General features: G+C 43.0%; 2 non-coding genes across 2 annotated transcripts; both read right to left on the bottom strand.

Annotated features, from left to right (window-relative positions):
- Positions 1–6876: 6876 nt before the first annotated feature.
- LOC119927460 lies at positions 6877–7014 on the bottom strand. Its single transcript, XR_005450461.1, has one exon. It is a non-coding gene; the product is annotated as a small nucleolar RNA SNORA7 (small nucleolar RNA).
- A 1366-nt stretch (positions 7015–8380) lies between these two features.
- Positions 8381–8518, bottom strand: LOC119927505. The gene has a single exon (XR_005450501.1). It is a non-coding gene; the product is annotated as a small nucleolar RNA SNORA7 (small nucleolar RNA).
- Between the last annotated feature and the right edge of the window lie 18196 nt (positions 8519–26714).

Below are 26714 nucleotides of genomic sequence, written 5' to 3'. Positions count from 1 at the left end.
TCAGTGTGGGACAGGGACTGTGTCTCACCTGATTAACTTGTATCTGCCACAGTGCTTGACACATAGTAAGCACTTGAGAAATACCATAAAAGCAAAATAATTGTGTAACTGTAGGCATAACATTTGATACGACCATTCTGCTTGTCCCCGTAATTACATTACTAAATAAAATTTATAGCTACTTCCTTACATGCTCCCTTCATTTAATCAGTGGTATTTGAGCACTTACCATGTGCAGAGTAGTGTACTAAACACTTGGCAGGCGAGTAAAAAGGAATAGAGTTGGTAGACATGATTCCAGTCCTCAAGGAGACTATGATCTAGGTGGGGAGACAAACATTAAAATAAATTGCAGATAGGGGAAGCTGCAGGGTAGAAGGATATATACTTAAGTGCTTTCAGGCTGAGGTGAGTATCAAAGTGTTTAAGCAGTGTGGCTCAGTGGAAAGAGCCTGGGCTTTGGAGTCAGAGGTCATGGGTTCAAATCCTGGCTCCACCAATTGTCAGCTGTGTGACTTTGGGCAAGTCACTTCACTTCTCTGGGCCTCAGTTACTTCATCTGTAAAATGGGGATAAAGACTGTGAGCCCCCTGTGGGACAACCTGATTACCTTGTAACCTCCCCAGCACTTAGAACAGTGCTTTGCACATAGTAAGCACTTAATAAATGCCATTATTATTAAGGGGTATAGACCCAAGTGCATAGGCAATACAGAAGAGAGGGCAAATGGGAGGGAGAATAAGAAGTTAGGGAAAGCTTCTTGAAGGAGATATGATTTTAAGAGGGCTTTGAAGGTGGAGAAAGTGGTAGTCTATCTTATATGAAGGGGGAGAGAGTTTCAATCCAAAGGAAGAACGTGAGCAAGGGGTTTTTAGCAAGAGAGACAAGATAGAGGTACACTGAGTACCTGTTGTCTTTAGAGGGACAAAGTGTGCCAGCTGGGTTGTAGTAGATCAACAAAGTTGCATACCAATCAATCAATGATATTTATTGAGCACTTACTGTACTGAGAGCTTGGGAGAGTACAATTCAACAGAGTTGGTATGCACAGTTCCTGCCCATAATGAGCTTAAAATCTAGAAGGGGTGAAAACATTAATATAAATAAATGATTTATCACAGATCATTTATCAATATGTACATAAGTACCGTGGGGTTGAGGGTGAGACAAATATCAAATGCCCAAAGGTCTCAAGAGGGAGAGAGATGATTGAGTGTCCTAAGGCTGATGGTAAGGAGTTTCTGTTTGATGTGGAGATAGTTGAGCAACCACTGGAGGTGTTTGAGGAGTGGGGAGGCGTGTGCAGAACTTTTTTTCAGGCTGCAGAGTCACATATGGACAGGCATTAGGAGAGACAAGTCAGGGAGGTAGCCAGCAGGGAGGTAATCGAGACATGACATAAGGGCTTGAACAGTGTAGTAGCAGTTTGGATCAGTCATTGAGCACTTAAGGTGTGCAGAGGACTGTAATAAGCACTTGGGACAATACAATAGATTTGGCAGAAGTGATCCCTGTCCACAAACAGCTTACACTCTAAAGGGGGAAATAGGCCTTAAAATTACAATAAGGGGAAATATGCTTATTTAAGAATATCTACCCAAGTGTTGTGGGGACAGAGGGGAAAGGGCAGATGTTGTGAAGATAGGCTAAGTGAATTTAGTAGTAGACTGAATATGTAGGTTGAATGAGAGAGATGAGTTGAGGGTAATGCTGAGGTCATGGGTTAGTGAGACAGGAAGAATGGTGGTGTCATCAACAGTGATAGGAAAGTCGGGGTGGGGAGAGAGTTTGGGGAGTTGATGAATTCAGTTTTGGACATGTTTGAGGTGTCCATGCAGAGGTGTCTTAATGACAGGAGGAAATATGATACTGCAGAGGACAGAGGTCGAGTTTGGAGAGGTAGATTTGGAAATCATTCTTGTAGAGATGGTAGCTGAAGCTGTGAGAGTGAGTTCTCCAAGCGAGTGTATATAGGTGGAGAATAAAAAAGGGACTCAGAATTGAGCCTTGAGTGAGTCTGTTAGGAGATGGGAGACAGAGGAGGAGATGCTGCAAGAGACTGAGAAGGAACATCCAGGAACATAGGAGGAGAACCAGGACAGCACTATGTCAATGGAGGCAAGGTTAGATAGGTGTGTTTAGGAGAAGGGGGTGGTCCACAGTGTTGAAGGCAGCTGAGAGATTGACGAGGATGAGTATAGAGTAAAGGTCATTGAATTTGGCAAGAAGAAGGTTACTGGTGATCTTAGAGTGAAGGGGACGGAAGCCAGGTTGCAGGGGATCACCGAGATAATAGGAGAAGAGAAAGTGGAGGAGATGTTAACTAGCTCCAGAAGTTTGAAAAAGAATGATAGGGGGAAGATGGGGTAATAACTGAGGGTCTTTTTTAGGTTAAGGGATAGATACATGGGCATGTCTGAAAGCTGCGGAGAAGGAGCTATTGGAGAATGAGTGGTAGAAGCTGGAGATCAGGGAAGGAAGAAGGGAGGGGCTAAGTGTTTTAGTAATTGCAAAGGGATGGGGTCGGAGGAGCTAATATTCTTTTTCGAGTCCCTTCTCTTTTCCTTCTCCCCATCTTCCTAAAAATGAATATTGCCTCTCAGCAAATTATCTGATGGTGGGAGGCTTTAAAAGGCAAAGTTTAAGAGCTATTGGAATGTTATTCATGTCATGAAGTCATGGAATTAGAAAAGCCGGGAAAATGGGAAAGGAGAACAATGGCAATAACCCTACATGCCTTATATTCATGGTATTTATTGAGCACTTAACTACCACTGTACTAAGCGCTTGGGTGATTATAGTACAACAGAATTAGTGGACATTTGCCCTGCCCATTAACAAGTTTACAGTCTAGAGAATGAGTGTATGGTATAGAGGACTTCAACCTTAGATCTGGTAGCTGACTCAGATATTTCAAAAATGCCCCTGTAAGCAATCTAGTGGATTTCTGCCTTTTTGGTATAACATGAGACACCAAAAATGATCTCATCCGTTTAGCTCCCTCCCTCTGCCTTCTGGTGAGGAATAGTTTTTTTCCTGGTTAGGAAGTCACTCTTGCTCCCCTAAAGCTTCCTGTTGTTTGTCCTAAAGATTTTGATGATTGTTTTTTCTTTCTTTCCCAGCTTTGCTTGCATTTGGGATCTGATTGATCTGAGCATTCTTTCCGTCATCCAGCCTAATCGAAACCCTCTCTGCTCTTTCCATCTTCCCCAATATTTTAAATTGAGGAACAGTTGGTTCCATGACAGATAGGCACGTCCTGCGTTACCACATGTTAATCAGGTGAAATCCTTCAAGATGAGCTGATAAATGAATAGTTTATAGTGGATCCTGATTGATCGGTTTCATAGTTTAAATTACTAGGTCACCTGATGCTCTCATCGGGGGCGGAGCTGGGGAAGGTGGAGGTGGGGTTTTGTGGGAAGTTCCACAGTCTTATTTTAGTCAGTCAATAGCATTTTAGTCAGTCAGTCCTAATTTAGTCTAGAGGGGGAGACAGATATTAATATAAATAAAACAAAATTACAGATATGTATATAAGTGCTGGAGGAGGTGAATAAAGGGAGCAAGTCAGGGAAAAGCAGGACGGGATGAAACAAAAAGAAAAGAAGACTCAGGGAAGGCCTTTTGAAGGAGATGTGCCTTCAGTAAGGCTTTAAAGGTGGGGAGAGTTATTGTTGGATATGAAGAGGAAGGGCATTCCAGACCAGAGGCAGGACACGGGCGAGAAGTTAGCGGCAAGATGGGCAAGATTGAGGTGTAGTGAGAAGGTTAGCATTAGAAGAATGAAGTGTGTGGACTGGGTTGTAGTAAAATAGTGAGGTGAGGAAGAAGGGGGCAAGGAGATTCAAAGCTTTAAAGCTCATAATACTGTTTGATGTGGAGGTGGACAGGCAATGACTGGAGTTTCTTGAAGAGTGGGGAAACATGGACTGAATGTTTTTGAAGAAAAATGATCTGGGCAGAAGAGTGCAGTATGGACTGGAGAGGGGAGAGACAGGAGGCAGGGAGGTCAGCAACGAGATTGATAAAGTAATCCAGGAGGGATATGATAAGCTGGAAGGTACTTGGGTGACTGCGGGAATGAAGATCAGGGAGGGGCTGTGTACACGGGGAGTGGACTGTCCACCTACAAAAAATAAATCACCTGGATTTGGGAACACTGTGACCACTGCCTGGCCTCCATCACAGATACATGACTATGGACGGTGTCAGAGGGAGGAGGTGCCACTCGGAGTTAGGATGCATCATATGACTGGTGGGGGGAGGCAGCGCCATGTTGGGTCGTAGTTCATCCTCTTCTACTAGGGATTGGTGGAATTGACAGGACACTCGGACAAATTTGTCACCCAATAAAATGCCTCATGCTGATCAAACCCCTGTTGTGGACCCAAACGGGAAACTCGGGTGCAGTCTATCTGTAAATATCAAAGTGTGTATATTTTTTTTTTCCTTTTGTCAAAACCAGAGCGAAGAGCTGAGTAAAACACAAAAGGTTATGTTTTCTGGTCTGAGGAACAGCTTTCTGTTTCTTCTCCAAAGAACTGGGACAAATGAGTTTCCAGGAGGGAATTCCTGGTCCCAGAGGAAAGAGAGTGATGAGAGCTGCCCTTCCTAAGCAGGTCATCTCCCCAGTCTAGTTTACATACATTAGGACCTCAAACTAGACTGCAGCAATTTCCTTTGGGCTTATGCTGAACAGCACTTTGAAAAGTGTGCAGGCATGCAAAATATCATTTTAATGTAATTTTAATAAAAATGTTGAGGTAGGTACATCCTTTCTCCTTCTGAGTTTCTGAAAAGTATACCATCACATTTGCAATGTCCTTCCTACCAAACTGTAACAAGTTGAATACTGTCAGCAAATGGAGTTCCTAAACCAGAAAAAAATACTTCAGTTGAAGGTGAGACTTTTTTTTTTAAAGAGGGAAACAAATTAAAACTAAAGCCAAAAATAGCTTTGAGCTTGGGAGAATTATAGACTCTTCAGGCCACGGGGAAGCCATGCAAGGGTAGGAAATATACTGGCAGGATGTTGATTCAGACTTCATAATTAGATTATGAATTATAATTAATTATGCTGTCTGAATCAACACCCTGCCAGTATATTTCCTATCTTTGCTCTTCTTTTCACACACACTGATGAACAGAAGAGGAAGTGGCTCTTGAAAGCTGTCTTGTTTTTAATTTTCGCTTTCAGAGTACAATAAATGATTTCCCCCCTCCCCCCCACTGATCTGTATTTTTTTTTCTTTCAGTTTCTTGCCAATGCACTTGGAATTGTTACTTGCATTATATCCCGCTTGCTCCCTTGAACATGGAACTTGAGGAAAGGGGCGGTAGGGTTGATATCAATCAATCAAGGGTATATGATACCAATGGTTGTGAGTTCTAATCTCAGCCCCACCACATGTCTCTTGTGTGACCCTGGGCAAGTTGCTTAATTTCTCTCGGCCTCAGTTACCTCATCTTTAATAATAATAATAATTTTGGTATTTAAGCACAAAGCACTGTTCTAAGTGCTGGGGAGGATACAAGGTGATCAGGTTGTCCCATGTGGGGCTCACAATCTTAATCTCCATTTTTACAGATTAGGTAATTGAGGCACAGAGAAGTTAAGTGACTTGCCCAAAGTCACACACCTGACAAGTGGTGGAGTCTGGATTTGAACCCATGACCTCTGACTCCTAAGCCCGTGCTCTTTCCACTGCGCCATGCTGCTTCTCTGTAGAATGGGGATGAAGACAGTGAGCCCCATGTGGGACTGGGACTGGGTCCAACCTGATCACCTTGTATCCTCCCCAGCACTTAGTGTAGTGAATGGCACACAGTAAATGCTTAATAGAAAGAGCACGGGCTTGGGAGTCAGAGGTCATGGGTTCTTGTCCCGGCTCTGCCACTTGTCTGCTGTGTGACCTTGGGCAAGTCACTTAACTTCTCTGTGCCTCTGTTCCCTCATCTGCAAAATGTGGACTAAGACTGTGAGCCCCATGTAGGACAATCTGATTACCTTGTATCTACCCCAGCGCTTAGAACAGTGCTTGGCACATAAGTGCTTAACAAATACCACTATTATTATTATTATTATTATTATTATTATTATTATTATTATATGCCAGAATTATTTACAGAGGGCTTACTGTGTACAGACCACTGTAGTAAGCACTTTGAAAAATACAGTACAATAGAGTTGGTAGACAAGATCCCTGCCCACATGAAGCTTACTGACTGGAAGAGTATCCCAATTATCCAACAGCTGACTCCCTCCTCCGAGGTCTTTTCACCTGATATATACCCCAGATATCATTCTTCATTCCTTCTTGCATAGTTTCTCACAATTATAACCCTCCATCTTTACCCATTGGTCCTTTTTTCCCTCCTGTTCCTCAAATCCATCAGACTATGCCCCCTCCCCACCTTTGAAGCCAACTTAAGATGTCACCTCTTATTAATAATAGTAATAATTATGGTACTTGTTAAACACTTACTATGTGCCAAACACTTTTCTAAGCACTGGGGTAGATACAAGCGAATCAGCTTGGACACTGTCCCTATCACACACGGGGCTCAAACTTTTAATAATAATAGTAATATAATAATGGTATTTATTAAGCACTTACTATGTGCCAGGCACTGTACTAAGAGCTGGAGTCTTTTCTTATGCTGTCGAGTCGTTTCCAACCCATAGCAACACCACAGACATAGCTCTCCCAGAATACCCTGTTCTCCATCTTCAATTGTTCTAGTAGAGTATCCATAGAGTTTTCTTGGTAAAAATACAGAAGTGGTGTACCATTGCCTCCTTCCTCACTGTAAACTTGAGTCTCCCCCCTCGACTCCCTCCCATGCCGCTGCTGCCCAGCATAGTGAGTTTTGACTTGTAGCAGATGGCCTTCCACTCACTAGCCACTGGCCAAGCTAGGAATCGAATAGACAGGCCTCTGCTTGACTCTCCCTCCTGTAGCCAAGACTGGTAGAGGACTGGAAACTCTCCAGGTGCAACCTTGAGAGGGGAGCATCGGGGGAGGTATAAGCAAATCGGGTTGGACACAATCCCTGTCCCACGTAGGGCTCCCAGTCTCCATTCCCATTTTACAGGTGAGGAAACTGAGTCCAATAGATGTTAAGTGTTCTGCCCAAGATCACACAGCAGATAAGTAGTGGAGCAGTGATTAGAACCCGTGACTTTCTGACCCCCAGGCCCATACTACGGCATGCTGTTTATCCACCCCATTTGACAGATAACTGACGTCCAGAGAAGTGAAGTGACTTACTTGGACAGTGTCACATAGTAGACAATTGAAGGAGTCAGGATTAGAACCCAGATCCTTCTGATTCCAGGCTCATGATCCACTAAACCACACTAAACCTCTTCCAGGAGGCATATTCCCTGAATTATCCTTCTACTTACTGGTCATGTAACCGATCAGTCACTTTAGTACTCCATGTGAATATCTGTTTGTTTAGTTAAAGTTCAAGGAAATATTTAGTTTTTGACATCACCTATATCTATTGTCTTTCAGCTATTATATAATTAGCAATTTGTGACAACTTATCTTCCCCATTAAATTGTAAGGTTCTTAAAGAAAAGGTTAATAGTAATAACAAGTGTGGTATTTGTTAAGAATTTACTATATAGGCCAGGCACAACCCTGTCCTCTATTGGGCCCACAGTTTAAGAGGAAGGGAGAGAAGCTTTTTAATTCCCAATTTACAGATGAAGAAACTGAAGCATGAAGTGGTTGAGTTGCCTAAGGTCATACAGAAGGAGAAATGGGATTAGAACCCAGGTCCGGTGACTCTTGGGCTAGGCTGTTTTTATTGTATGTTCCCTAGGGACTAGAATAGTTCTCTTCTCATTCATTTAATCAATCGTATGTATTGAGCACTTACTGTGTGCAGAGCCCTATAAGCAGCATGGGCGTAGTGGAAAGAGCATGGGCCTTCGAGTTCTAACCCAGCTCCTAATTTACCTGCTGTGTGACCTTGGGCAATTCACTTGACTCTTCTGTGTCTGTTTCCTCAAATATAAAATGGTGATTCGATACTTGTTCTCCCTCCTATTTAGACTGTGAGCCCCATGTGGGACAGGGACTGCGTCCAACTAACTGACCTGTACTTACCCCAGAGCTTAGAACAGTGTTTGACGCATTTGTACTTGTCTTATGCTGTTGTCATCTCTAACCCATAGTGAAGCCACAGTCACATCTCTCCCGGAATACCACACCTCCACCTGCAATCGTTCTAGTAGTGTATCCTCAGAGTTTTCTTGGTAAAAAATATGGAAGTGGTTTACCATCGCCGCCTCCTTTGCAGTCAACTTGAATCTCTGCTCTCAACTCTCTCCCATGTCACTGCTACCCAGCATAGGTGAGTTTTGACTTGTAGCAGATTGCCTTCCACTCGCTAGCCACTGCCCAAGCTGGGAATGGAATGGGTATGCTGCTGCTTGACTCTCCCTCCCATAGTCGGGGTTGGTAGAGTACTGAAAACTCTCCAGGGGCTACCCTGAGAGGATGTTTGATTCATAGTAAGCGCTTAACAAATATATAAAAAAAGATATGCAGTAATATTGTTGTTGATGATAATATATGGGAAGGAAAGATTTCTTTTCCCCAAGGGTTTCTAGGATACATAGGCCTAGTAATGCTGACTGGCAAGTGATCAGTGTTACTCAAATGACATTTCTTAGAGACGTTTTTGCCAGCAATTACAGGCCACAATAACAGAAGCCCGCAACTCTGTCCCCACTGATGCATGTTTTTCTCCTGCAGTTGTACTTAGGAGGAGAAGCTTGCAGCAATCCAGAGCGTGGTTCAAATGAAGCGATTGAACCATTTTTGTGACTGCCTCATCTGCTCCAACCCCCTCCATCACCCCTGCAAGTATAGAATCTGTCACTGGCATGAACTTGCTAAATTGGGTGCCTAGCCCTGCACTGAGAAATCAACTCTACAAATTGAGAAGGAATTTTCCACTGGGAATAACCAGCGGAGAATATTCCTCTGCACTGTGGGCAGCATGGCAGATGTCCATTTGAGATCATTCTCCATTCCAGTGCAGTAAGCTTCCACTTTGTTTTTGTTTTTTATGGTATTTAAGTGCTTGCTATGTGTCAGGCACTGTACTAAGCACTGGGTCACATACAAGCTAATCAGGTTGGACACTGTTTGTGTCCCACATGGGGCTCACATAATTAATTCCCATTTTACAGCTGAGGTAGCTGAGACCCAGAAAAGTTAAGTGACTTACCCAAGGTCACACAGCAGATGTGACAAACCTGGAATTAGAACCCAGGTCCTTATAACTCTCAGGGCCATGGCCTATCCATTTAAGCCATGCTGATTCTTGGGGCATGACAAAGCATTGTACATACTGGTAAAAGTTTCTAAAAATAGCAGAAGTGAATAAATGAATTTCAAAAAGGTAGCAGTGAATAGTTTAATTTTTGCTGATCTAAGTCATATAACCTCATCCTTTTAGGCTGTAATCTCATCGTGGGCAAGGGACTTGCCTAGCATTTCTGTTACACTGTACTCTCCCAAGCTCATAGTACAGTTCCCTGCACACAGCAAGTGCTTGATAAATATGGTTGATTGGTTAATATATTAATACTGATAGTTCTAGTCTAAAAAATCAAATAAGCCTAAAATGATGATATCTGCTCCGGGATTTGTTTCCTCCTTCTCCGCCACCCTCCAGAGAAAACTGCTAAATCCTTGTAGCCCAAAATTAGCATTTCTTAGAAAAGTCTGTACAGTAAATATCAATTGCCCTGGACAGCACTGTAGGATTTGTGATGTCACTTTGCTGGCTTACCCAGAGCCAGGAGGTATTGGGTGGAATGTGGTTAGAACATTAGCCTGAGTCAGGTCTTCTGGGCTGTGTTCCAATCACATTGATTCACCGAATGACCTTCCACAAGTCACTTCAGAGGTCTGTATATCTCAGAGTATCTCCCAGGGATACTGGGAAGTGACTTTAATTAATGTTGGCAAAGGGCTTGAGATGATCTTTATGGCAATGAGGTGCTATTCAGCTCTAGTTTCTGTAAGATAAAATTGTCCAGAAAGATTCTGACTGCCAAATTGGTTTTTCATACTTAACGGGGGGTAAGGGAATGGGGCATTTTTTGGCTGCAATGAGAGTATTCTGTAGAGTGTGGGTAAACAAGGAAAGAATGGGCCTGGAAGCCAGAGGACCTGGGTTCTAATCCTACTCCGCTGCTTGCCTGCGGTGTCACCTTGGGCAAATCACTTAACTTCTCTGTGTTCCAGCTTCAACTGCAAAAATGGGGATTCAATACTGGTGCTCCCTTCTATTTAGACTGTGAGCTCCATGTGGGACAGGGACCGTGTCCAGCTTGATTAACGTGTATCTATTCCAGCACTTTGAAAACTGCTTGATCCATGGTAAACACCTAACACAAAACAATTAAAAAAACAAACAAAAAAAATGGTAGTCCGGTCCTCATCCATTCCTGCCTGGAGCTTCCTCCTCCCCTGGTTTCAAATGTTTGTGCCAATGGCCAGGTGTTCTAATCTAGGCTCTGCCACCAGTCTGCTTTGTGACCTTGGGTATGTCACTTCATTTCTCTGTGCCTCAGTTATCTGTAAAATGAGGGTTGAGACTATGAGCCCCACAGGGTACGGGGACCGTGATCAACTCAGTTTGCTTGTATCCACCACAGTGCTTAGTAAAGTGCCTGGCACATAGTGAGTGTTTAACAAATACTACTATTATTATTACTATTAATAAAGTTTCTCAGGACAGCTTTCTGTGTGAATCCAGCACAGCTCTAGGCCCATCTGTGAAGCAGCGAAGTGGGAAAACTGAGGGGGAAAGAGGGGAAGCCTATGCTGAGTCCCAGAGGCACCTGTCAGGTATTTCTGGGGAGCCTCTTCTGGCTTTGAGCACTTTACCACATTCCCATTGGCAAACAGAAAGCGAGGTTTGGGCCCTGCAGAATTTGCAGTCAGGGAGCGTCACTTAATTAGCTGCTTAGGCTGCGTTTGAAAGAGCAGCAGACATCTACCCTTATCATTAGGTAATTACTCCCCAATAGTTTCCTTTCTCAACACATCTTAGGAAAACACAGGTTATTATTTTATTTATGCTTGGCTGAATGGCTTAAAAAGCCCCAAAGAGAAGAGCTGCATTAGTCCTCACTCCTCCCACGCTTCCTTCCAGAATCTTGTTCTTTGGCCTCCCTTCATCAGAGCTTGATTTAACAAAAGAATTCAGCATTTCCTCTGGAAGTGAACTCTTTTCACGTCTTGCCTTTGAAATGAAAATTGTCTTTTAGGACAAATAGCTCGTGGATTCGCTGCAATGCTTGTCATCGTGGAGGCCATGAGGCAGTGAGATTGGAACTCCATTTAGTTTGTAAGAATTGGCCCAAAACCAAGACTCGAGTCTCTATCAATCAGTCAACCAATGGTATTTGAGAGCTTATTTTGTGCAGAGCACTGTATACAGAGCTTGGGAGGATACAATCCATCAGAGTTGGCAGACACGTTCCCTGCCCACAGTGAACTTAAGTCTCTAGAGGGGGAGAATGATGAGGTTGAAATAATGCAATTCCATACATAGTTCTTCATAATTCTTATCATTCCTGACTTTGAAGACTATAGACGGGGCATTGATATTTTTCCAAGATGGGTTCAGGACCAGATACAACTCTTACAGCTGATTTATCTAAGAAATCATGTAAATAGTTAACCCCAGTAGATTTTTAAAGCCACATTTACATACAATATGTTTCCAGAAAATGTTGGGGTGAAAGAGTGTTTTATTCCCTTCAAGGGCACAGTGTTTGTTGTGAGTGCTAGTGGAGATTAAATTTCTCAGTTGAGCTTTTAAACCTGGTTGGGAGAGGGGGAAGGGCAGGCACCAAATGTGAAAATTAATAACTAAAATGAAGAAAAAATTATTTGTTGAAGACACACAAAAATGTTGTAAACATAGATAATTTCACATAGACAATCAGAACATCTATTAAGTTAGCAACAGTGTTTAATTGGCATTATAGCATGCTTCAGTGAGGCAGACAATGGATCTTGTGATTGTGCAAGGGGAACACATTTGCATTTCATAGATGATTAAAATAGATTTGATTGCCTCTGTCTGAAGCTCCGCTAGTGAGGCTCATCTTCAGCCATGTACGAGCTCTGGGCTTCCCGGCACTAATGGAGTGCTTTGACGCCCTGTTCAATGGGGCTTTCACTCCCAGAGCTTTCTCTCTCCCTTCCCCCCTTCTGCTGCCTGTTCAAATTTGGGGTTGGCTCTGGAAAATGGGGCAGAATGGGTAGCCTAGTGATAAGAGCAAAGGCTTGGGAGTCAAAAGCTGTCGTTTCTAATCCCGGCTCCGCCACTTGTCTGCAATGTGACCTTGGACAAGACACTTAACTTCTCTGTGCCTCAGTTCCCTCACCTGTAAAATGGGGATTAAGACTGTGAACCCCATATGGGACAGGGACTGTGTCCAAAATTATTACCTTGTATCTACCCCAGCTCTTAGAACAGTGCTTGACACATAGTAAGCTCCTAACAAATACCATAATTATTATTATTTGAGCCCCATGTGGGACAACCTGATCACCTTGTAACCTCCCCAGCACTTAGAACATTGCTTTGCACATAGTAAGCGCTTAATAAATGCCATTATTATTATTATGTTCAATGACCCCCAGGCACAGAGGGGTCAATGCTGTGAACTTGTCCTCATTCTGCTTATTTGAGGTGGGACTCAGGTTAATGTGAAAGGTCACTTAAATTATTCATCCCTTTCAAAGCAATCACAAATTGTTGGAAAGCTCCAAACTCCACATCCATAGGGTTTTTTTGTTGGTATTTAAGTATTTACTATGTGTCAAATGTTGTTCTAAATGCTGGGGTAGGCTCTGGATAATTAGGTCAGACATAGTCCCTGTCCCACATGGGGCTCACAGTCTACGGAGGACTTGTTTGCAGATGGGAACACTAAGCCTAGACAAAGTCACTTTTATGAAAATTTGAATCCTTCCTAAAGTTTGAAAAAAAAAAAGACAACCACAAAAGTATGCAAGGGTTGAAATTTTATCCAGAACAGACATCAAAATATGCTGTTATTTAGAAAAGACGAGGCTTATTTTCTTCCTTTTCTTAGATAGAACATTACTGAAAGCTATTAGGACCCATGAAATGCATACTGAAATAGAAGACATGTTGTCAAGGAGTCAGGTTTTAATGATCTCTGTTATTTAAAGCCTGAGAATCTCTATTCTAAAACAAAGGGTGAAACTGATGCACCACTCATGATGCTTCCTAGCCTGGTAGCCTCAGGAAAAGGCCTTGGCGTTGGTTGCGTTTTGCCCAAGAAAGTTCCCAAACCACTACCTTGGGCCAGAGGCAAAGATGCCTAAAATACCCAGGGCTCGGATCTGTGCTAATTTTAATTCCAAAGGAAAAAAAAAAAAAGAAACACGCACCTTTTGCTGATGTTCAGATGCTTATCTGAAATTGCTAATCTGAATTGTTCCCAGCTTTCCCATGGGAAGTGGGAGAATGATAATAATAATAATGGCATTTATTAAGCACTTACTATGTGCAAAGCACTGTTCTAAGCACTGAGGCAACAAACACTCTCATGGAGACGACTGATGACCTGCTGAAGGGTGGTTTTAAACAAATGTGAGTGCACGTACGCACAAAATTCTTGTATTCAAAGATGCTAAGTGGTGTTATCACCATGTCCATGTTGATGGAAAGATGTGAGGTTTGACTGCAAGCTCCTTAAGGACAGGGATCATACCTACAAACTGTATTGTACTTTCCCAAGAGCTCAGTTGGGTGTTTTTCACAGAACTAGTGTTTAATGAATACCTCTGATTCATTAGTTGGGTTTGTGGCTTCAGGGCCTTCAATGTAGTGTTGACATAATATCCTTGCCCTTCTGTTCAATTGGAGTCACCCAGTTTCAGATTGACTGACTTACTGTAGCAATCTTATTTATTGCATGGTTATTTCATGAAGAGTACTGTACTAAGCACTTGGGAGAGTACAATATAACAGACACATTCCCTCCCCACAACAAGCTTACAGTTTAGGATTAATTGACCTATTGAAGTTGTCTCGTGACATTTCACAGCTTTGTGTGACATCTGAAATTGAGTGACCTGAAAGATCATCTTCTCTTTGGCCTGTTTGTGGTTGGATTTCATTTGTTCACCATGGCTTGCTTCATCTTAGCCATTCTTTGAGTATCATCATCATCATCGATCGTATTTATTGAGCGCTTACTGTGTGCAGAGCACTGTGCTAAGCGCTTGGGAAGTACAAGTTGGCAACATATAGAGACAGTCCCTACCCAACAGTGGGCTCACAGTCTTAAAGAGTGGGCTCACAGTCTAAAAGTATCCAGGGTTTAGTACAGTGCTCTGTACATAGTAAGTGCTCAATAAATGCCACTAAATAATTGATTCTTTCCTCTTCACAGGAATTTGGCATGATTGATAATGAATGCTACAATGATTAATTATGAAGAGTTTATTGTATCTTAAGTGATGGGTTAATCACAAGGTATTCAGACAGGAAACAGTGTGCATTCACTGTTGGAAGACCTGGTTTCTAATCCTAGCTCCACCCCTTGTCTGCTGTTTGACCTTGGGCAAGTCACTTAACTTCTCTGTGCCTGGGTGACCTCATCTGCATAATGGGGATGAAGACTGTGAGCCCATGTGGGACGTGGACTGTGTCCAACCTGATTAACATATAGTAATAATAATGGTATTTGTTAAGCAGTTACTATGTGCCAAGCACTGTTCTAAGTGCTGGGGTAGATACAAAGTAATCAGGTTGCCCCACATGGGGCTCACAGTCAATCCCCATTTTATAGATGAGGTAACTGAGGCACAGAGAAGCTAAGTGGCTTGTCCAAGGTTACACAGCAGACAAGTGGCGGAGGCAGGATTAGAACCCACATCCTCAGACGCCCATGCTCTTGCCACAAAGCCACGCTCCTTCTCTATCTTGTATCTACCCCAGCACTTAATATAGAGCCTGAAGCATAACAAATAACTAGTAACTAACTAGTGGCTAGTAAGCACTTAACAAATAGCATTAGAAAGAGGCTCCCTGTCAGTCTTCTCCCTATTTTACAGATGGGAAAACTGAGGTGCAGAGTGGTTCAGTGACTTGCTGAACAGGTAACAGTCCGATGGTATGGCTGGGGCCTGAACCCAAGTCTTCTGTCTTTTAGTACCATGCTCCTTCCACTAGGTCAGCCTTCTGTGCTTGTCCTTATACTGTATGGTATAAGGGGATCCTGCCTTATTTCATATTGAATATACATATATATACATATATATATTTATGGTATTTGTTAAGCATGCCTAGGTGTCAGGCACTAAACTGAGAAGCAGCATGGCTCAGTGGAAAGAGCACGGGCTTTGGAGTCAGAGGTCATGGGTTCAAATCCCTGCTCTGCCAACTGTCAGCTGTGTGACTTTGGGCAAGTCACTTAACTTCTCTGGGCCTCAGTTCCCTCACCTGTAAAATGGGGATTAAAACTGTGAGCCCCCCGTGGGACAACCGGATCACCTTGTAACCTCCCCAGTGCTTAGAACAGTGCTTTGCACATAGTAATCGCTTAACAAATACCATTGTTAGTATTATTATTATGGGTTCTAATCCCAGCTCCACCACTTATCAGCTGTGTGACTTTGGGCAAGTCACTTCACTTCTCTGTCACTCAGTTACCTCATCTGGGAAATGGGGATTAAGACTGAGAGCCCCAGGTGGGACAACCTGATCACCTTGTATCCCCTCCAGTGCTTAGAACAGTGCTTGGAACATAGTAAGTGCTTAACAAATACTACCAGTGTTATTAAACTAAAATCTGGGGTAGATACAAGCTAATCAGGTTGGACGCTGTCCATGTTCCACATGGGGCTCACAGTCTTAATCCTCATTTTACAGAGGAGATAACTGGGGCCCAGAGAAGTGACTAGTCCAAGGTCACACAGCAGACAAGTGGCAGAGCTGGGTTTAGAATGAATGAATCAGTTCCTTCCAACTCTCAGGACCCAGTGCAGCATGGCTCAGTGGAAAGAACACAGACTTCGGAGTCAGAGGTCATGGGTTCAAATCCCGGCTCCGCCAGTTGTCAGCTGTGTGACTATGGGCAAGTCACTTAATTTCTTTGTGCCTCAGTTACCTCACCTGTAAAATGGGGATTAAGACTGTGAGCCCCCCGTGGGACAACCTGATCACTTTGTAACCTCCTCAGCACTTAGAACAGTGTTTCGCACAGAGTAAGCGCTTAATAAATGCCATCATCATCATTGGTGAAACTGCTCAGGGTGTGAGTTTGATGACAGGCCCAGGTTTTTCAGCCCTATAATAAATCTATCATTTATAGAGCACTTACTGTGTGCAGAGCACTGTACTAAGTGCTTTGGACAAGTTCCCTGTCCTAAAGGATTTTACAGTCTAATCAGTCAGGAATGATTATCATTCAAGGCCTAAGGACACCTGCCAAACTGTTATGGCCCAGCTGGCCTTGATAGGTTTCAGCCTTGAAATATCCAGATAAATGTAGACTTGAGCTTAGCAGTGCAAACTGTGGTGCTGAGCCTGGGCCTTCGGGAAACTCCTGTTCATAATGGGTTTTCATCGGCAATGGCATTTACTGAGCACTTACTGTATGTAGAGCAAACTGTAAGCCTGTTGTGCACAGGGATTGTCTCTCTCTCTTGCTTTATTGTACTTTCCAAGTGCTTAGTACAGTGCTCTGCACACAGTAAACACTCAACAAATATGATTGAATGAATGAATAGTATTGGTTCAATACAATCCATCAGAGTTGGTAGACACATTCCCTGCCCTCAATGAGCTTACAGTCTAGAGAGGGAGACAAACATGAATATAAATAAATTATGGATAAGTATGTTAATGCTGTGGGCCGAGTAAAGCGTGCAAATCCAACTTTTCTGTGCCTCAGTTGCCCCATCTCCCCTCCTCACACCATTTTACCCTCGTATTTATTAATAATAATAATAATAATAATGATGATGGTATTTGTTAAGCACTTACTATGTGCCAAACACTGTTCTAAGCGCTGTGGGGGGAATACAAGCTAATCAGGTTGTCCCATGTAGGGCTCAGTCTTAATCCCCATTTTACAGATGAGGTAACTGAGGAATAGATAATTTAAATGCCTTGCCCAGTCACACAGCTGACTTCCCCTTCTAGACTGTGAGCCCACTGTTGGGTACAGACTGTCTCTCTATGTTGCCAACTTGTACTTCCCAAGCACTTAGTACAGTGCTCTGCACACAGTAAGTGCTCAATAAATATGATTGATTGACAAGTGGCGGAGCTGGGATTAGAACCCATGACCTCTGACTCCCAAGCCCGGGATCTTTCCACTGAGCCATGCTGCTTTTCATATTTCGTTGCTTCTCTTTCCTGTAACTAATTTAAATGTCTGTCTCCCCACTAGACTGTAGGGATCATGTCTATCAACTACATTGTACTTTTCCCAAACCCTTACTACAGTGCTTTGCACACAGCAAGTGCTCAATAAGTACCAATGACTGATTATTGATCTTACTCATCTGCCTATTACATTCCAGGATTCAATTCCTTTAGCTCCAGAGTTCTAAGTAGCACATCTCGGTGGTTGAACTATCCGAGCATCCCTCACTGCACTGCACCATCACTACAAAGTGGGCACACACACACGGAAATCCAAACTCCTCTGGGTGGGGACTGGCGTGAAGGGGGTTGACAGTGGGGATGGGATGGACTTAAGCCCTTAGTACAGTGCTCTGCACACAGTAAGCACTCAATAAATACGATTGATTGATTGACTGTGCTCTGCCTCCCCTCCCCCCCACGATGCTCCTCTACAGTTCGGGCTTAATTTCCATTTGTGCTTCCTTGGGGCCCATGAATGGCCTCTCTGTGTCTGGCAGTAGGGTGTCCTCCTCCACCTCCTCCTCCTCTGTTGTCGCTATTTGTTGCCGAATTGTACTTTCCAAGTGCTTAGTACAGTGCTGGGCACAAAGCATGTGCTCAATAAATATGACTGACTGAATGAAAAGATTTCTCCTGCCTGGAAAATGTCATAAAAAAGTTATCACTTTTAATTCATCATATTTATTGAACACTTATGTTGTGCAGTGCACTGAACGAATCACCTGGGAGAGTACAATATCATAGAGAGTGCAATAAAATAGAAAACGATATAGATAGTCTTGTACTGAAGTTCTAAACGATAGCTCCGTAGGCGCTTTTTGGCTATGTAACTTTCACCAGCTATGCATCTAAATATCTTCTTTTAATGAAGATGTCACTATTGAGAGTGAGGTCTTACCAAAGTCTGCATTTGTGGCTGGAAAGACCAGCGCCAAATTTGCACCGTCTTCCATACCATGTGCATGCCAGGTTGACTCCTTTGGACTGCACATTACAGGGCCTGTCTTTTGGCATCCCAAATTTGCAAAGACTTTCCTCATGGAAAAACTTTTCCTACATCCAGTATTGTCATCATCAAGTAGTATTTACTAGTACTAATTATGGTATTTGCTTACTATGTACTAGGCACTGTACTAGGCGCTGGGGTGGATACAGGAAATCAGGTTAGACACATGGTCAGGGACTGTGTCTAACCTGATTTCCTGTATCCACAGTTCCTGACCCATATGGGGCTCACAGTTTCAATCCCCATTTTATAAATGAGGCAGCAGAGGCATGGAGAAGTGAAGTGACTTCCCAAGGTCACACAGCAGACAAGTGACAGACCCAAGATTAGAACCCATGACCTTCTGTTTCCCAGGTCCCTGCTCTATCCACAGTGCCATGCACTTCCCAGCAGAGCGGATCACCAAAGGTCCTATTTAAAGGATGTTCATTCAATCAATCGTATTTATTGAGCGCTTACTGTGTGCAGAGCACTTGGCCCCTGCTGTTAATAATGGTAATATTTATGAAGGACTCTTTGGCTCTCACTGCTTCAATTACCGTCTCTATGTGGGTGACTTCCAAATCGACCTCCTTATCCCTAGCCTCTCCACATTTCTGCAGTCTCGCCTTTTCTCCTGCCCTTAGAACATCTCGTCACGGATGTCCTGCTTACACTTCAAATTTAACAAGTTCTTTCCATCCAATCCCTGTCTTCCCTTGACTTTTCCATCACTGTAGAAAACACCACCATCCTCCCTGACTCACAAGCCTGTAACTTTGGCATTAATCTTGATTCAATCTCCCCATTCAATCCACAAATTCAATCTATCATGAGCTCCTGACTTTTCTACCTTCATGACATTTCTAGAATCTGCCTTTTCCTCTCCATTCAAACTGCTGCCTTGCTGATTCAAGCATGCATCCTTTGCCACCTTGACCACTGCATTACTCTCTTTGCTGACCTCCCTGCCTCCTACCTCTTCCTTCTCCAGTACATAATTAATTCTGCTGCCTGGATTATTTTTCTTAAAAAATGTTCCATCCACATCTCTCCATTCCTCCGAAACCTCCTGTGGTTCTCATCCACTTCCACATTAAAAACAGAAACTCTTCACCAATGGCTTTGAGGAACTAAAACATCTCTCTCCCTCCCACCTAACCTCACCAGTCTCCTGCTACAACCCAGTCCGCACATTCTGTTCCTCTAGCACCAAATTATTTGATCTCATCTATCCCACTACCTCAGGCCTGGACCACCCTTTCTCTTGCTATCTCACAGTCCTCCACTCTCCCCACCTTCCAAACCCTCCTAAAAATCACATGTCCTCCAAGAAACCTTTCCAGACTAAGCCTTTTACTTCCCCTACTTCCCCGCCTCTGCAGCAACTATGGATTTAGATGTGTACCTCTTACACACTTTGCTCACTCCAGAATCACCATACTTATGTGAATATTGTTGTACTCTACTATTTCCCCTATTCATTATCTAATTTCTGTTTCCCCTTGTAGGTTGAAATAATAATAATAATGGCATTAAGTGCTTACTATGTGCAAAGCACTGTTCTAAGCACTGGGGAGGTTACAAGGTGATCAGGTTGTCCCATGTGGGGCTCAGAGTCTTAATCCCCATTTTACAGATGAAGTAACTGAAGCCCAGAGAAGTGAAGTGACTTGTCCAAAGTCACACAGCTGACAAGTGGTGGAGCTGGAATTTGAACCCATGACCTCTGACTCCAAAGCCTGTGCTCTTTCCACTGAGCCACATTGCTTCTTTTGGGCAGGGATCATATCTAACAATAATAACAGTAACATTTACTGAGTGCTTACTAGAATTAAACACTGTTCTAAGTGCTGGGGTAGATGTACATTAATCAGGTTAGATACAATTCATATCCCTGATAAGCAGAGTCCTGGTAATCATGTATTTACTTCAGTACTTGGCATATAGTAAGGACTTAAAAATACCTGAATTGCTTTTTATTATTATCTTACATGGGGCTTACAGTCTAGGAGGAAGACCAGGTATTTAATCTCCATTTTATAGATGAGGAAACTGAGGCACAGAGAAGTTAAATGACTTGCCCAAGGTTCCATAGCAAGCAGTTGGTGAAGCTGAAATTAGAATCTAGTTTTTTTTTTTATTTCCAGGACCATGTTCTTTCCACCAGGTCATGGTGCTTCTCAATTGTATTGTACCAACTCTCTTCCACCTCTGTTGTTTTGTACTTTCCCAAATGCTTAGTATATTGCTTGGCAAACCCTTAGTAATCAATGAATACTATTGATTGATGTACCCAACATTTTTTTTGAGGGCTTACTGTGTGCAGAGCACTGTACTAAGCGCTTGGGAAGTACAAATTGGCAACATATAGAGATGGTCCCTACCCAACAACAGGCTCACAGTCTAGAAATTAGCACTTAGCATTGTGCAGAGTGCTAGGGTAGATAATCGAATGGGATACAGTCCCTGTCCCATATGGGGTTTACAATTTGAGGGAAGAGAACAGGCATATAACACCTTTATTTCAACCAGGAGGAAATGGAGGCAAAGATAGGTTAAATGATTTACCCAAGGTCACACAGCTGGCAAGTAACCGAACTCAGGCTAGAACCCTAAACTCTTGCTTCTCACTTCCACATTCTTAACCACTAAGCCACACTGTCTCACTAGGATCCTTAGGTGATGAAAGTGCACAAGAAAAAGCAAGAAAAAAAAGGTCCTGAAGATTGACTCAGTGAAGTGAGTGTACAAGTCAAATAAATATGCAAGTGCAATTCCCTTGCACTTGGATTTGTACTCTGTAAGCACCTGATATTCACCCCACCCTCAGCCTCATAGTTATGCACATATCTGTAATTATTTATAATGTCTGTCTCTCCTTCTAATCTGTAAACTCCTTATGGGGAAGGAATATGTCTACCAACTCTGTATAGTATTCTAAGGGCTTAGTACAATGTTCTGCACACAGTAAATGTTCAATAAATGTGATTGTTTGAATATTTATGAATGTCCAAATTTGGGCATGTGTGGGGGTCAGTAGGTTAGGCACTGGAAATTGGAGACAGTCTGCACTTTACATTCATTCAATAAACAGGAAAAGAGATTTTAGGAAGAGCAGGCTTAGAAATGGGATCCAAGATTATTTCCCAGTTTCCTGCATAAAGACAACTCTCCCTCTAATAATAATAATAATAATAATAATAATAATGATGGCATTTATTAAGCACTTACTTTGTGCAAAGCACTGCTCTAAGTGCTGGGGGGTTTACAAGGTGATCAGGTTGTCCCATGGGGGGCTCACAGCCTTAATCCCCAATTTACAGATGAGGTAACTGAGGTACAGAGAAGTTAAGTGACTTAACCAAAGTCACACAGCTGACAATTGGCAGAGTTGGTATTTGAACCCATGACCTCTGACTCCCAAGCCCGGGCTCTTTCCACTGAGCCAAGCTGCTTCCCATGGAAATCATAAGAAGTTTGTAAACCTAGTTATCTTGAGAGAAAAAAATGTTACTGTCTAGTAAGTCAATGGCATATACATGTTCCAAAATTGTTTACTGTGTTTGAGTTAGCCAGACATAAGGACACAGGGAGGTTGGGCGGTGAGGTCTGACTGTGTCCCTTATCATTCAGCACAGTTGGTAAATGCAATCTCAAAGCCCGCAATCCCTGACAAAAGCCGGTTTTTTTTAAATACCCTGGGGAGAATAGGATCCTATCTCAGGATTTTGGAAGAAGTCTCCCTCGCCATCTGAAAAAGAAATAGACAAATTCTTTCAAGAAAGGATTTCTTAAAAAAAAATAAAGTTGGATGTAATTTCAGTTTTGGTGCTGCTTGCTGCACACTGTACTCTGGCATTAAAAAAAAGGAATAATAATAATGATGACATTTATTAAGCACTTATTATGTGCAAAGCACTGTTCTAAGCACTGGGGAGGTTACAAGGTGATCAGGTTGTCCCACAGGCACTCAGAGTCTTCACCCCCATTTTACAGATGAGGGAACTGAGGCCCAGTGAAGTGACTTGCCCAAAGTCACACAGCTGACAAGTGGCGGAGCTGGGATTTGAACCCATGACCTCTGACTCCAAAGCCTGTGCTCTTTTCCACTGAGCCACGAGTCTATTTGGCCACCACAAAACCAGGCCAGAGTCTAAAGAAGGACATCTTGGATTCTTTAAATAATAAAAAAAGTGTTGTGTTTCAGGTTTGGTTTCAATAAAAGGCTTTGAAGGATGTGAACAACTAGAGACCCTGAAGGCAGTGGCTGCTGGAGTTATCTAAAGGGCGGGCTCCATGGGAGGAAATTTCCAGTCACATTTGTTTTCAGACCTAGTCTGTCTCTCACACACACCCACACAAAAAACACAAGCAGAAAAAAAGCCCACGTGGATGTTTGAGATCACATAATGCTCTTGACATTGCTACAGAATTACAAGTCCTGGAAAAGTCAAAAGTACAATCAACTCTTGATTATTTGAGGACTGATTATCCAGGGTGGAGATTAACTAATGAACTTTCTCCTCCCTCCCTCCCTCCCTCCTGTTACTTGCCTTTTCTTTGTTATATCTCACTAGCAGCCCAACCAGAGGAGCTCCACTCTCCCATTTGTGGCTACTCATTAGCCACTCTGGTCAAAGTTTGTGTGGGGGAAGAAGCTATTGTTTAAAATGTTTGGAAGAGGGGTGGATTTGAGGATTTCAATTCTCTGCTATCTCTATCTTTCAGTGCTGTAATAAACCCTGATCAGGCTATCATTTATTAATTGGTCAGGGAAAGTAAAGGGCCCCACCCAGGCCAGGCTGAAACCTTGCTTCAAGGTTCATGATGTGTTTATACACACACAGACACACACATACTCTCTCTCTCTCCCTGTATTTCTCTCTTTCTCTCACACTCTATATATATTTCTCACTCTCACTCACTCACACACACACTCTCTCTATATATTTCTCTCTCTCTCTCTCTCTCTCCTCCAAAAGTCCACTGTCTTTAACAGACTCTTCTTGCCTGCATCTCTTTCAGACAAAGCACTTCAATCCACGGATGACAAAAGCAGCCAGCTGTTCTCAAGAAAGGAAATAGCTGAAAAATTAAACATCACATTTTCATCCTTTCAGTCTGAGCGCCCTATCTGGAGCAGGGATCTGATTCCTTGATATCTACCTCGGCACTAAGCACCATGCTTGGCACATACTATGTGCTTAGTAATGCCTGGGTGAGACAGGAAATTCAAGTGTTCTTGGTTATGGTGGGCAGGTCCCAGAAGCCCCCAATCAATCATGTTTGTTCATTCATTCAATCATATTTATTGAGCGCTTACTGTGTGCAGAGCACTGTACTAAGCGCTTGGGAAGTACAAGTTGGCAACATAGAGAGACGGTCCCTACCCAACAGTGGGCTCACAGTCTAGAAGGGGGAGACAGAGAACAAAACATATTAACAAAATAAAATAAATAAAGTAAGTATGCACAAATAAAATAGAGTAATAAATTCATACGAACATATACATATATACAGGTGCTGTGGGGAGGGGAGTGCTTACTTATTGAGTGCTTACTGTGTGCAGAGCACAGTACTAAGCCCTTGGGAGAATACAGCACAACAAAGATGGTAGACATCTTCCCCGCCCATAATGAGCTTATAGTCTCTAACCATTTGAGCTCTTCTAACAAAGCCTATTTCTGCTTTGAAGAACAAGGTCACCACTCCAACTATGATTTAGTGAATTTTGTGCCAGGGCTAGATTTTAGTTTCTCAATCCAATTTCTGACCTAAAAAGTAAGTCCTGATTCTTGACACTGAGTTTTTTTTCCCCCACCTGGCTTTTACCCACATTAATTATTTTATTTTGCCCAGTTATTATTATCATTATTATTATTAAGCACATAATGTGTACCAAGCAGAGTTCTAAGCACTGAGATAGATGCAAGTTAATCAGGTCAGATGTAGTCCCTGCTCCACATAGCGCTCACGTTCTAAGTAGGAAGGAGAGCAAGTATCAAATCCCCATTTTGCAATTGAGGAAACTGAGGCATAGTGAAGTGACATGATCCAAGGTCACCCAACAGGCACCTTGCCCCCTCCCACCTCACCTCCCTTCTCTCCTTCTACAGCCCAGCCCGCACTCTCCGCTCCTCTGCCGCTAGCCTCCTCACTGTACCTCGTTCTCGCTGGTCCCACCGATGACCCCCGGCCCACGTCCTTCCCCTGGCCTGGAATGCCCTTCCTCCACACATCCACCAAGCTAGCTCTCTTTCTCCCTTCAAAGCCCTACTGAGAACTCACCTCCTCCAAGAGGCATTCCCAGACTGAGCCCCCTTTTTCCTCCCCTCCTCCCCATCCTCCCTGTCCTACCTCCTTCCCCTCCCCACAGCACTTGTATTACTCTATTTTACTTGTACATATTTACTATTCTATTTATTTTGCTAATGATGTGCATATACCTTTAGTACTATTTGTTCTGACAAGTTTGATGCCTGTCTACATGTTTTGTTTTGTTGTCTGTCTCCCCCTTCTAGACTGTGAGCCCACTGTTGGGTAGGGACCATCTCTATATGTTGCCAACTTGTACTTCCCAAGTGCTTAGTACAGTGCTCGGCCCACAGTAAGCGCTCAGTAAATACGATTGAATGAATGAAATGGCAGAGCTGGGTTTAGAATACAGATCCTCTGACTCTGAGGTCTGGGCTCTTTCATTAGATTACACTGTGTCTCTGCATGGTAAACTCTCCGTTTCTCTAGAACAATGGAACATCAAACGCCCTTTATGTATAAACATGGGGCTTAAAAACAACTAATCCAAACATTCACTTGGAGTCACACTGTTTCCATTTTCAAGCCAATTTATATCACTGTGGTATTTAAGTGCTTACTATGTTCCAGGCACTGTACTAAGTGCTGGGGTGGACATTAGACTGTAAGTTTATTGTGGGCAGGGGATGTGTCTACCACCTCTGTTATATTGAACTCTCCCAAGTGCTCAGTATTATGCTCTGTGCATAGTAAGTGCACAATAAATATGTTCTAGACTGTGAGCCCGTTGTTGGGTAGGGACCATCTCTATATGTTGCCAATTTATACTTCCCAAGTGCTTAGTACAGTGCTCTGCACACAGTAAGTGCCAATTGAACGACTGAATGAATGTGGGAAGAGCTGTGGTCTGTCTGATGTGGAGAGGGAGGGAATTCCAAGCTGAGGAAACAGTGTGAATGAGGTGACAGAAACAGGAGAATAAAGAGCAAAGTACAATTAGAAGGTTGGTTTGGGGAGAGTGAAGACAGCAGATTGTGTGATAGCAGGTGAAGAGAGCAGATAGGCTCAAATAATGGAGAGATTTGAAGATGATTTTGCGGAGTTTTCCTTTGATGTGAAGGGACATGGGGAACAAGTGGAAGGTTTTGAAGAGATGAGAGACGTTTGAGCGATTTGTGTTTAATGGTGAGAGGTCAGAGGCTGAGAGATCACAGAGGAGGCCAATGCAGTGTTGGACTTTAGGTCTTGTCTTTCCCAGCAAAGCTTTCTACATGCATTGGTAAACTGGGGGAAAAACAGTGACCGCATCAGCAGAGTAGGTTTCTTACCCATCTTTCCTCAGACCAATTTTTCTTTACTACCACTGTCTCCTGTGGCAGTACTGCCTAACTGATAGAGCACAGGCCTGGGATTCAGAAGGACCATGGTTCTAATCCCAGATCTGCCATTTATCTGTTATGTGACCTTGGGTAAGTCACTTAACTTCTCTTTTCTTCAGTTCCATCATCTGCAAAATTAGGATTAAGATATGAACCCTATGTGGGACAGGGACCATGTCCAGCCTGATCAACTTTTCTACCTCCCTCAGTGCTTAATACAGTGTCTGGCATTAAAAAAAAAAAAAGGAACAGCACCTTGCAACTTCCGATGTCCATATGCTGTCCATCCCCTTCCCCAGTTGACACTCTCCTTTGCCCCAGACACTGCTGAGAGGCAGAATAAACCCAGGAGAGGAGGGGGGAAGATTGTCTTACCTTTAATAACCCTCTCCCCCATTTCCAAGCACATTCCTTGCACCGTTCCACCTCCCCTGTCCACCAAAGCAGTGTAGATCAGTCATTCATTCATTCAATCATATTTTCTGAGTGCTTATCTTGTGCAAAGCACTGTACTAAGCCCTTAGGAGAGTGTAATACAACAAATCCATTCCCTGCCCACAACGTGCCAAAGATGATGCTTGATACACCGTTCCCAGACCTGTGACTGCTGAATTTTTCTCACTAAATCCTAC

This window comes from Tachyglossus aculeatus, chromosome 4, assembly GCF_015852505.1.
Source record: "Tachyglossus aculeatus isolate mTacAcu1 chromosome 4, mTacAcu1.pri, whole genome shotgun sequence".
Classification (NCBI taxonomy): domain Eukaryota; kingdom Metazoa; phylum Chordata; class Mammalia; order Monotremata; family Tachyglossidae; genus Tachyglossus; species Tachyglossus aculeatus.
The sequence above is the reverse complement of the archived record's forward strand: the minus strand, read 5'-3'. Positions and strand labels throughout refer to the sequence as shown.